Here is a 12639-nt window from a genome sequence, read left to right on the forward strand (position 1 = left end):
GATTAGTTACAAATATCTTACAACTTTCTACCATTATGCTTATTTTTTTTAAAAAAAAAGATAAAATCTGATTTCCTCATGTATTTTTCATCAGATATAATAAATGAGGGGTCAGTCTCCTGCCTTGTCCTAGTTTTTGGGTTAAGCATTCAGTTAACCAATTTATTTATTTCATTTCTAGCCAGCATGTTATTCCAAAATAAGATTGCACTTAAAAGAGAAAATTGTGGAAACCGTTTACTGATTACATGGCAATAACCCCTGTAAATAACGACGTCAGTATACATCGCACTTTCTTTCCTTAACTAGCATTCCATCAAAGTAACCTTTAGTGGCCATTCCTTTCAAATCGTCTATTGATACAGTTAGAGCCGACTTGCAGACATAAATATCTTCACATAAGTAAATCTCAAAATATCTAAAGAGTCGCCATAAAGTGGTTCTTTTAGATAATATCACTCATTGGGCCATCACTGCAGATAATATCATCTATAGGAGAAAGTCCCATAGAGGTTCAAAAAATAGCAGTAGAAATCAAAGCATGTATTTATTTCAACAGCTGTGGCTATTAATCAAATATTGTCTACATTTATAACTCGTCAACCGTCCTCATTTCAAAAATACTTTATAGTTCTTGTGTACATCAGAATAGACACAACCATCAAAAATAATATTTCAACAAGCTGTATTTCATTTAGAGGTAAATGACATTTTAAAAATAAATATGTTCCACATGCTTTCAAGGCTGAGTTCCAAATTTCCAATAACAACGAATATCCCGCTTCAATCACACCAAAACCTATTGCTAAGGGTTCATTTCAAACAGGTCATATATCTTGTCTCATTCTCCGACTCATTGTAGTACAAAAATCTGCCACATGATGTCGCCAGCTCCTTATACGCAAAGAAAAATTTATCTTTGAAAGTATTAACACACAAAGAAAGATGCATAGCTGGTTTGTCTTTAATTTTCTTTCCGCAAAGAAAACTAAAAGTTACTATAATATATTAAAATGTTATTATAACAATAAATAATTCTAAGTTGTTCGGAAAAAATCAAGTTCATTCTACAAATAATTAAAAATTTAAAAAAAACTCCGGAATCATAAGACCAGTTTATAAACGGTCTGTGCGGTTCATGTATCATCGAAGTGCTACGTCAAAGAACATCAATGGTAATATCAAAGGTAACTTATCTTCCTAGTTAAGTTAAAGTATCGGGCAACATACAAAGTGTGCCGCAAAATACCATTAGCGTCCACGGCTACCAAGCGGTGGATATACAAAGTGGGCGGGGTTAAAAACTCGCGACAATAATGGCGCCAGCGGAAAGCTAACGTTCAATACAGTACGGCAGTCGGTAATATACAAAGTGGACGGGCGGCAAAAGTATAAAGGGAACTCGCACTACGGTTAGACAGTAATGGCGCCAGCGGCACCATCTAACACGCTTTATCAATCCAAAATAATTGCAGTCATTACTTCAATTGAAAAAACTAATTGAAGTGTACTTAAAATAAGTCATAAAAGGGAACAATAATTACATTACATACGAAAATTATCGAAAATCTAGTTACTTTTCGGTGCAACACTGCAAAAAATCACTAAAAAATCCTTAAAAAATAAGGAAAATTTACCTATTTAGGGGAAAAAAGAATCACTGTAATTATTCTCATTACAGGCAACATTCTGAAAATCCCGACAATTGTCAGATATAACTACTATGCCATACCCAGGGTTGGCAAGGTAATTTACTTGTTACGTATTTTACGTAAATTACGCGTAATTTACTAGTAATATACGTCATGTAGAAAACCAGTTTTTTACGCAGACGTAGAAATCTATATTTCTTTCATTAAAACTAAGATCATTTTGAATAGTCGGTTATATTGTAAGCTTAGTTTTCTGATTTAAGCATTAAAACATTATTATCTTCTAAACATTATATTTAAAAGTAATGATTTCATGCCAAATCATAGTAATGAAAGATAATTTTGGATAGCCCCTCGCCGGCCCACTACTACTTTCCACCTATTAGCGCACACCCAAGCACAACCACCCAACATATAAGCACACACATTAAAAATATGTGTTGGTTCGGATGTGTTTGAAAGTATCAAGTAACCTTTTGATTATAACAATTTATTGTTATACCTTTGCAGCTTTTAATATAAAACTCGAAACATTTCAGTATACTTTGAAACTTCTATTAGAAAAGAAAAAGAGATTGACTGTTAGGCTCATTTCACCTTCATATTACACACTAACACAAACATAACTGATACGAAAAGTACTGATAAGAATATTGAAATAATGAAATTTTAGAATAAACTGATTTCTTTTTCTTCCACGTCCGAACGATACTATGTATAAGCCTACCACTTCACTTAGCACTGGGACATATTGAATTTTCGATGTAAAAGTTATTAGATTCTCATTTTAAACACACAACTGAAAAAATACAAAAGTACCCAACAGAACATTATACTAAATTTTTCGGAATGAACTCATTTATTTTGCTCTTTTCTTCCAAGTGCAACAACAACACTAAATATATTACTTCCCTTAGCACTTGACTATCATTTGAACATTTTTTTTTTTTTTGAAAGAAACACTTTGTCTTTCTTCCTAGTTCGAATACTGAATATATTTCACTTGGTTCCAATAAAACTGCGTATATCATTTCATTTAAAACAGTCATTATTTTAATTCTAAAAAAATGTTACATGCCATTTCCATTATAGTTTAGTACAATTCGAACACAATACTCTTAATCACACTAATATTCATAACTTCAGTGGTCTTGTAATTTGAGGGTGTAGTATATTTGAAGTAGTTTCTTCGAACGTTCGAAGCTGAGCCGGTTTCTTGTGACGTTATGGACAAAGGACCAATTTAAGAAAAAGTCTTTCAATTTGCGCTGAAGATGCTAGGATGTTCAGTAACTTCATAGCAAATTCCGACAACTCCTTATGTTACCGAGTAGCGAAATACCAGAATGTGCGTGGTGTTGTAATTCCCTTCTTCATAAGTTCTTCAAAATTTCCACATTTTCCCCGATATTGCTGGTAGCTAGTTATTCCTGAAGAGCCGAGGTTTTCCAACAGAAACTCCCCTACTTGTTCGTGATGCTTTTCTCAGACATTGCAGAAAGTCGTCACAAATAGAGACCACGAAGGCTTACCATTGTTGTTATATTGCACAATAGCTTCTTCCATGGCTTCTCTGGCATAAAACTTTTCTCGATTACAGAGGGTTTAAAACATGAAACATGATGAAATGGGTTTTGAACAGTCACGCGTGCAAACCTTATTATACAATGCTACTTTACAAAGCCAATACAAAATTCCCAGTTTATGCTTACGGATTGTTTTGCAAAATCCAGCTAGATTCCATACAATTTTAGAAAGAATTTTTAATGCTCAGCGCGTAGAACGTTTTCTTTTAATTTGAAGACCTGTTTCTAATTTTTTACGTACTTTACGTATTTTACGTAAATTACGCGTTTTTTACGCGTATTTTACACGTCACGTAGAGAACCTTTTTTTACGCGTAATTACCCAACCCTGGCCATACCGCCTCTGATTTTTCAGTAAGGAGGACAAACCGTCTCTGGTTTTTCAGTGATCAAGACAATATTTAAATAACAGGTATTTTGAGTCAAAATCATAATAAAACCTATGAGCCACGTCGTAATAAAGCCTCTGCTTTTTTTTTGCCACGTCGAACACTGCTTACAGCAGTCAATTAGGTAATTCTTCCACAACTTAACAGTATTTTAATGCAAAGTTGTTAAGAAGGGCGAAACTGGAGTCCATTATATTGAGCTTCAGATGAAATATCACTCATCCTTACCAAACACCAAAATATTTCGTGGACTCACCTTGCAGGGAAGGCGATTCCTTCAGTCATCAATGGGATATTGAAAGTGTACTCCTTGTTCTCTATCAGCTCTATAGAGACAAGCCCAACTTATACCAAAAGTTTCTGAGCCCACCAAATCAGAGACATGGAAAATTCTAACATGACATTTTAATTCTTCAGGACAAAGTCCCAAAGAAAACATACGATTGGCAAATCTGTGGGCGCTGCTGGAGTCCAAGTTCGAGTACATTCAACGTGTCTACGCGACAATGAACTAAATATTCGGGTTCAATTATTAAATTATGCATAATTAAAATGAAATGAAATCTTTGAGTTTTACGTCCCACGGTTATGCCGGTTAGGCTAGAGGAGACGGTGATGATGAGTAATGAATGAAATGGTGGAATGAAGAAAGTGGGAGGAAACGGGAGAACCCAGAGAAAACCCACGCACACGGTGTTTATGCATAATTAATCACTGAATCTATGCCATTTATGCATTATAATATGTTGATGTATTTATACCACTGCCGCTGTTACTCGTGACATGGCCCAGCCCACTTACTCTCTTTGACCTGGAAACACGTAGAGTTAATGCTATGTTGCAATTTAGCGCACACAGTGGATTTCCCCAATCAGTTACGGCTGTACAGGTTTTGCTTATTGGCATGCCGTGGCAACAACAGAGTGATTTCAAGGGCACTAACTCATCAGCAATCAACGACAAGCACACATTCTGACACTGTCTTCTGTTTTGGATGGTGGTGCTACGTAATTGGAAGACGGTTCATACAGCGACATGACTATAGTTGTATAAGTTTAGTTATTTACGAGGATTATAATTTTATTGTTAAGAAACGGCTAGGTTTAAATTATTTTCATTGTTGCGCCGGTACTATGGCGAGGCGCCAAAACTGTTTTCATTAAGTATTTTCACAGAGGTGAGGAAGGAATTTAAAATAAGTTTTGACGGAAATGAGCTTAAGTTCTCTACTTTGAAGTCTATGCTATTAACACTTGATAGGAAGGATATAATAATTGTTTTAAATTATTTGAAAAAGCAGATGCATCAACAATTTTGAAAATAGTGTGATCTCGCTATTCTAGTCAGTAATGCACTTGTCAAATGAGTGTTTAGTATAATGAAAGCTTAATGATCAGTGGTAGAAACAGGAATCTGAAATTTTTATTCATATGAAAATGATTTGACACTTTTCTACGGAACGATTCAGGAAAACAAGAGTTCTCTTCAGCAGAGAGCAGTTCCCAAAAAAAAAAAAAAAAAAATTAATAAGGTAGGCTTCTATAATCACTAGTGTTTTGTGTTATTCTTAATTAGGTCGGTATAGTATGTATTTAGTTGTAGTAATGATAATGATAGTGGCAGGCCGGTAGCCAGCCTCTTTTTTTTTTATTATTTTTTTTTTACAGGCAATCAGGTGTTGTGGGTGAGATTCAAACATTTGTCGACTTCCTGCAAGATTATAGGGAAAAGTAATAGTGAATATCATAATATCATCACGTCAAGTGGTTGAAAGAAGCAGTTCTTGGATGTTCCTCGTAATTTACGAGTTTTCAGTAGAATTGTACAGAAATTCAATATGGAGGAAATCTTACAGAATATTGGAAACTTTGTCATGTGGAATATTGGTTTATTTCTTAATTATACACTGAGTATCACAAATCATACAATTCTTCACAATTGTCATTCAATTTGACAGTGGCGTATACTGGTTTGATGCATTCTGCTACCATTAATCTTCATAATAAATATTATTATTATTATTATTAGCAGTAGTAGTAGTACTAATTGAGTAATAATAATAATAATAATAATAATAATAATAATAATAATAATAATAATAATAATACATAAAATATATGTAATAATGAACACATGAGTAATGGGATGTTTTTATTAATTTTAGTTTGCAGCATTAATGTTTCCGCTGTAGCGCTATCATACCTCTGTCTAGTTAACTTTTAACTTGTTGCGGTAAATGCTCATTTTGCAGATATGACTTTCCTCAAGAACCATACAACGTAGTACGTAGTATATCATACAACCAGTAGTTACTTCAGATTTTCCTCCGGGGAGACTTTCAGTGCATTGGAAGTGAAAATACTTCTGCGGAGGTACTGGTAATCAGTGTTGGGCAAATTTCAATTGAATTAACAATTAACAATTAATCTGTAAATTTAATTGTTAATTGCAATTAACAATTGAAATAAGTAATGGTTAATTGTTAATTGCAGTTGGCCATTGAAAAAGGAGAATCAATTGCAATTGATCAATTGATTGAAAGTAATTGTAGTGGAAAGTAATTGCAATTGAATTCTGTAATTCAATTGCAATTGAAATTAATTGGCAATTGATTCAATTGCAATTGATTTCCACAGCAATTACTTTCAATTGATTGATCAATTGCAATTGATTTTCACTGATTAATTTTCAACACTGTAGTTCAGAGAGGGCGTGGGGCAATGAAAATTTTAGCCACGACCAATTGACTCACCACCCGTCGTGACCCACGACCCACCGTGACCCACTCTGACCCACCACCCATCATAAACCACTCTTACCCACTGTGACCCACAGACCCACCAAAACCCATTGTCATCAACTCTGACCCATGATTCACGCCCTCTTCTCTACTGACTAAAGAGTTTAAACTTGTAATAAAACAAGCCTATAAAATTATCACTCATCGGAGTTTGAATTTCTACGGTCAATCGCTCAAGCACCGCACTAATACAATAACGGCGGATCTGACCTTTCTAATATAAATAAAATAGAGTTTGTTCGTGTGTCTGTCTGTCTATCTTTGTGCGGCCTGTGGAAGAGACGAGTGGACCGAAACTTTTCAAAATTTGGTCACGGGTAGCTTGGTCTAGGCCCCAGACCAAGACGGAGAGATTTTTTTAAATTCCTTACTAGGGGGTCTCCAGGGGACGTTTACCGGGACCGGCCTGGGGACCAGAAAAGTCGACCGAGAGTTACCAAATTTTGGTCAAAGATACCTTGGTCCAGGTCCCACACCAAGGCAAAGCGTTTTCAACAAAATTCGAAGCAGGGGGTCTCAGGGGGGCGTTTACCGGGACATGTAAAAGTAGAACGATATCAGTGTCGATTTCATAGTTTTCGCTGTCGCTGAGATCAATGGTGAAACTCCGATCGCATTAACTTCCAAATTCACCGTATTCGGCTGCGGGCCGTGGGTCAACGAGAAGGGGATACCGAAACGTAAAAGTAATCCAAAATGACCGATATTAGTGTCAAATCCATGGTTTTCGCGGTTGCTCATATCAATGGCGACACTACCATTAGCGATGACTTTCAAATTCATCCACCGTTGTATGCGGGCCTTGGGTCACCAGAGGGGGGAATTCCGAGACATGTAAAAATAATCGAAAATGACCGATATTAATGTCAAATCCATAGTTTTCGGGATAGCTTAGCTCAATGGTGAAACTCAATACCGCTTTTACTTTCATATTTAGCCCCCATCAGCTAAGAAAGGGGGCATTATAAAGCGGATCACGAGACATGTAAAAATAATCCACAATGACCGATGTCAAATCCGTAGTTTTCGCGGTGGCTGAGATCAATGATGATACTTTCATTAGCGATGATTTTCAAATTTACCCACCATTGTATGCGGGCCGGGAGTCACTGGGGGTGGGGAATTGCGAGACATGTAAAAATAATGGAAAGTGACCGATATTAGTGTCAAATCCATAGTTTTCGCTGTCGCTGAGATGAATGGTGATACTTCCACAGGCGATGACTTCCAAATACAACCCCCATCGGCTGTGGGCCAGAGGCATTTTTTTTTCAAAATTGGAACCAGAGGATTATAGGGACTTTTACCGGCATATGTAAAAAGTAGTAGAAAATGGCAGATGTTAGTATCACATTCATAGTTTTCGCGGTATTGGTTGGGGGTTGGTGGGAGCCAGAGGAGATTTTTTCACAATACGTACCAAGGGGGTCTCAGGGGTGGTTCACCGGGACATGTAAAAGTAGTAGAATTTGTGTCGAAACCATATTTATTTGGGGTTGCTCAGACGTATAGTGACACCCCCGATAGTGTATACGTTCAAATTCAGCCCCCATCGGCCTTCCCAATGAAAACAAATGTACGGAAACGGTTGTTGGATATATATTCACACAAAATATATCCAATTTTAGAAATTTTTTAAATTGTTCTCCCGTTGTTCAGTTCGTTTACATTGATATTTTATCTGATCCATGCGAAGAACGGGCATAACAGCTAGTACGAAATGGTAAAGTGTTTGTTATGGAACAAATTACAATGAATTCAATTATATAGATAATAATTATAATTAATAATTATTTCCTTGTTGAATTATATATACTTTTCAGTGGAAAACTGAATAAAATTTAAAAGTCCCAAATCAACGTAAAGTAGACCAACGTAAAGGAAAAATTATAAAATTTTCCATATAATTAAGCTTACAAACTTAAATGGAAATTTAGCTTAATTACATGGAAATTTTTTGTGTCGTTTTGTGCGCCTATTTCCTCGTTTTCTGCGTCACCGGAAATGGGTCAATGTTATCCTACAAATATGGCGGAACAAGTTAATGCTGTTCCGTCAGGAACGATTTCGAGGTCATTTCCTTCACATCATCTTGTGCGTGTTTTCTACCGTTTTGTAAGCCTATTTCCACGTTTTGTGAATCAATGGTAGTGGGTCAAAATGGGCATTCAAAGTGGGAAGAAACATGATCCACTCTCCCACCAGTATCGAATTTCAAGGTCGCTTGTTTAGTGCATGTTTTTACCGTTTCTGCGCATATTTTCACGTTTTGTAGGCCAACAAAAGTGGGTCAAAGACGACCTACCAATATGGCAGAAAAAGACGTATCCATTCCACTTTCAAGGTCCATTTTGACCCTCTCCCACTGATGCACAAAGCGACACAAATCATGCATAAAAAAATGTGAAGAAAACGACCTCGACATTCGATGGTGACGGAACAGCATTATGTTATTCCGCTATACTTGTAGGCCCTTTTGACCCATTTTCGTTGTCGCACTAAAGTGGAAATAGGAGCACAAAACAGTACAAAGCAGGCACTATACGATGCGAAAGAAACTCCAAATTCGATAGTGGCGGAACAATGGCTTTATTTCCTCAGACATTGATGGACCATTTTGACGCATTTCTGGTGATGCTCAAAACGTGGAAGTAGGCGAACAGAACGGTACAAAATACACACTAAACGATGCGAAAGAACCAACCCCGAAATTCGATAGTGGCGGAACAGTGAGCCATTTAACTCCCACTTTAAAGCCCCGTTTAACTCACCTCGGGTGATGCACAAGACGAGAAATAGGCGCAGAAAACTTTAAAAGAAAGGGCACTAAACGATGCGAAAGAAACGACCTAGAAATTCGATAGTGTTGGAACAATGGGTCATTTTGGTCACACTTTGGAGGCCCATTTTGACACACTGCTGGTGACGCGCAAAACGTGGAAATAAGGGCACGAAACGGCACAAAACATTCACTAGTCGATGCGAAAGGAAGGACCACGAAATTTGGTAGTGGCGGAGCAGTGGGTCATTTTCGTCCCACATTCGAGGCCCATTTTGACCGTCTTCCAGTGACGCACAAAACGTCGAAATACGCGCACAAAATGGTACGCGATGTGAAATTAACGACCTCGAAATTCGATAGTGGCGGAACAGTGGGTCATTTTCGACCCATCTTGGAAGCCCATTTTGACCCACTTCTGGTGACGCACAAAACGTGGAAATGGGAGCACGAAACAGCACGAAAATTCAGTAGTCGATGCAAAAGGAAGGACTTCGAAATTCGGTAGTGGCGGAGAAGTGGGTCATTTTCGTCCCACCTTCGAGGCCATTTTGACCGTCTTCCAGTGACGCGCAAAACGTCGAAATAGCCGCACAAAAGGGTACGCGGTGTGAAATTAACGACCTCGAAATTCGATAGAAGCGGAACTCTTGGTCATTTTCGTCCCATCTTGGAAGCCCATTTTGACCCACTTCTGGTGACGCACAAAACGTGGAAATGGGGGCACGAAACAGCACGAAAATTCAGTAGTCGATGCAAAAGGAAGGACCTCGAAATTCGGTAGTGGCGGAGAAGTGGGTCATTTTCGTCCCACCTTCGAGGCCATTTTGACCGTCTTCCAGTGACGCACAAAACGTCGAAATAGCCGCACAAAAGAGTACGCGGTGTGAAATTAACGACCTCGAAATTCGATAGAAGCGGAACTCTTGGTCATTTTCGTCCCATCTTGGAAGCCCATTTTGACCCACTTCCGGTGACGCACAAAACGTGGAAATGTGGGCACGAAACGGCACGACACATTCACTAGTCGATGAGAAAGGAAGAACCTTAAAATTCGGTAGTGGCGGAGCAGTGGGTCAATTTCGTCCCACCTTTGAGGCCCATTTTGACCGTCTTCAAGTGACGCACAAAACGTCGAAATAGACGCACTAAAGGGTACGCGATGTGAAATTAACGACCTCGAGATTTAATAGTGGCGGAACTCTTGGTCATTTTCGTCCCACCTTGGGGACTCATTTTAACCCACTTCCCATGACACACAAAACGGAAGTAGACGCACAAAACGGCACAAAACGATGTGAAGGAAACGAACTCGAAATTCATTGGTGGCGGAAGAGCAATAATTTGTTCCGCCATATTTGTAGACCCATTTTGACCCACTTCCGTGATGCACAACATGTGGGAATAGGCGCACAAAGCGACACAAAACACGCACAAAAGATGCAAAACAAAGTACCTCGAAATTCGTTGGTGGTGAAAAAGGTTAATGACGCCGTGAGCACCAATATAAGTACAGTATATACTGTAGTTGTTACCAGGGGGCGCGGTGGGTCAGTGGTAGAACGTTCACCTCCGGTGCTTGAGGTCCCTGGTTCGATCCCAGCTCGCGCAGTTTGGACTTTGTGGTGGACAAACACCGTGCTCGTGGATTTTCTCGGGGTTCTCCCGTTTCCTCCCACTTTCTTCATTTCATTCATTTCCCATCATCACCGTCTCCTTTAGCCTAACCGGCATAAACGTGGGACGTAAAACTAAAGATTTCATATCATTTTTTGTAGTTCTTACCATCAAGGCTGAGAACTGCACGGTCCAATTTTTTAGCCAAAGTAGAAGCCCAACCGGAATAGTGATGATGTCAACCGGCCCGGCTCGGTTCAACTGAGCGTACAGCTTGAGCTGGCTTGGTTGGGATTACCCATCGACTGGGCTCAATTGAGCCAATGGCTTGAACCGGCTCGGTAAAGACGAGTTATCGACTCGGCTCGATTGGAGCCAATGGCTCGAACCAGCTCCGTTGAAACGAGTCCATAGGCTGGATTCGAGTTAGCTTAACTAAGCCAATGGCTCGAACCGGCTCGGTTGGGGTAAGCAATCAGCTCGGTTCGGTTCGGCTCGTGTGAGCCTTCGGCTCGAGCTGGCTCGATTGGATGAGCTGTTGGCTCGGCTCACTTCTCGGTTTGGCTCGATAAGTGAATGAGCTGTGAGCGAGCCGCTTGAGTCGTTGACAACCCTAAACCCGGGTCGAGCAGTTTTAAACATGTTTGGCTGGAGTCCCATAACTTCTAGCAATTTTTGGCTCTAGCCCGAATACTTGCTCCTCCTGAACTCAAACCAAGAACCTCGTGACCGATGTCCTTGCCTCCTGAAGATTTCTTGACTACCGAGATCGACAGTTAACTAATTTTTAGTATTCCGATACAAACCGCCTATATTCCATGTTTATACATGTACACGGTGTTATAATAATAATTAGTTATAGTAGTAGTATCATTGATAATTATATTGTCTATGTAGGATACTTGAAGATAGTAGTACTTGGAACTACACAAAGGATTTAGCCCGAATTGGCTCGACTCGACTGGAAACTCGATCCGAATTCGAGTCGAGTTGGGGGAAATTTTTCGAGCCGAGATCTCGAGTCGAACTCAAAGATGTCTGCTTCGAGTCGAGTCGAGTTTTAAAGAAAACTCGCTCGTGTTCATTCCTATTGTATGCATGACGGGCATATAGAGTTCTTTCGAGGGGGATAGAACCATAAACATAAAATATTTAAAAAATACTTAGTTTGACGGCTTTCTTCCCAGGGGGAAAAGGGATGGTAGGTATCCAGAATTTCTTATAAGTACCTTATTTGAAATATGTAAAACAGTAACAAGTGGACAATACAATATACACACATCTTATTATCTTCAGTTTTAATTGCTGATTTCAATTGCAATTAACAATTACAATTAACAATTACAAGTTTCAATTGTCAATTGCAATTAACAATTGAATGTTTCAATTGCACCCTTTGGAATTGACAATTAACAATTAAAAGTTTCAATTGCCTGGTGACCAATTAACAATTAACAATTGACGAAAATTTAATTGCAAATTTTATGATTGAATTCAATTGCAATTGAAATTAATTGTCAATTACAAATTGAAATCAATTGCAATTGATTTTCAGAGCAATTACTTTCAATTGATTGATCAATTGCAATTGATTTCAATTGATTTTGCCCAACACTGCTGGTAATCTACGTTGAGCACGATCGGAGATATTCCCGGTGGAAATATCGTAGCTCCTGGGGAAATATTCCCCGAGTTACTCCCTAAAATCACCACTGCAGTCAATATTTCTCCCAATGCTGAAACAAATCAACTTCACTTTGTCCTTCATTAGTTTGCAACACTGAATAAAATATTCCGGTTTTGATATTTAACCTTA

The 12639-nt window shown here is 38.5% G+C and overlaps 1 protein-coding gene across 1 annotated transcript in view; it reads left to right on the plus strand.

Annotated features, from left to right (window-relative positions):
* The window catches only part of LOC145680428 (degenerin-like protein unc-105), a 553540-nt gene that overhangs the window by 133166 nt on the left and 407735 nt on the right, over positions 1 to 12639 (plus strand). The window lies entirely within an intron of this gene.

Source organism: Thermobia domestica, chromosome 3 (assembly GCF_964235325.1).
Source record: "Thermobia domestica chromosome 3, izTheDome1.hap1.1, whole genome shotgun sequence".
Classification (NCBI taxonomy): Eukaryota; Metazoa; Arthropoda; class Insecta; order Zygentoma; family Lepismatidae; genus Thermobia; species Thermobia domestica.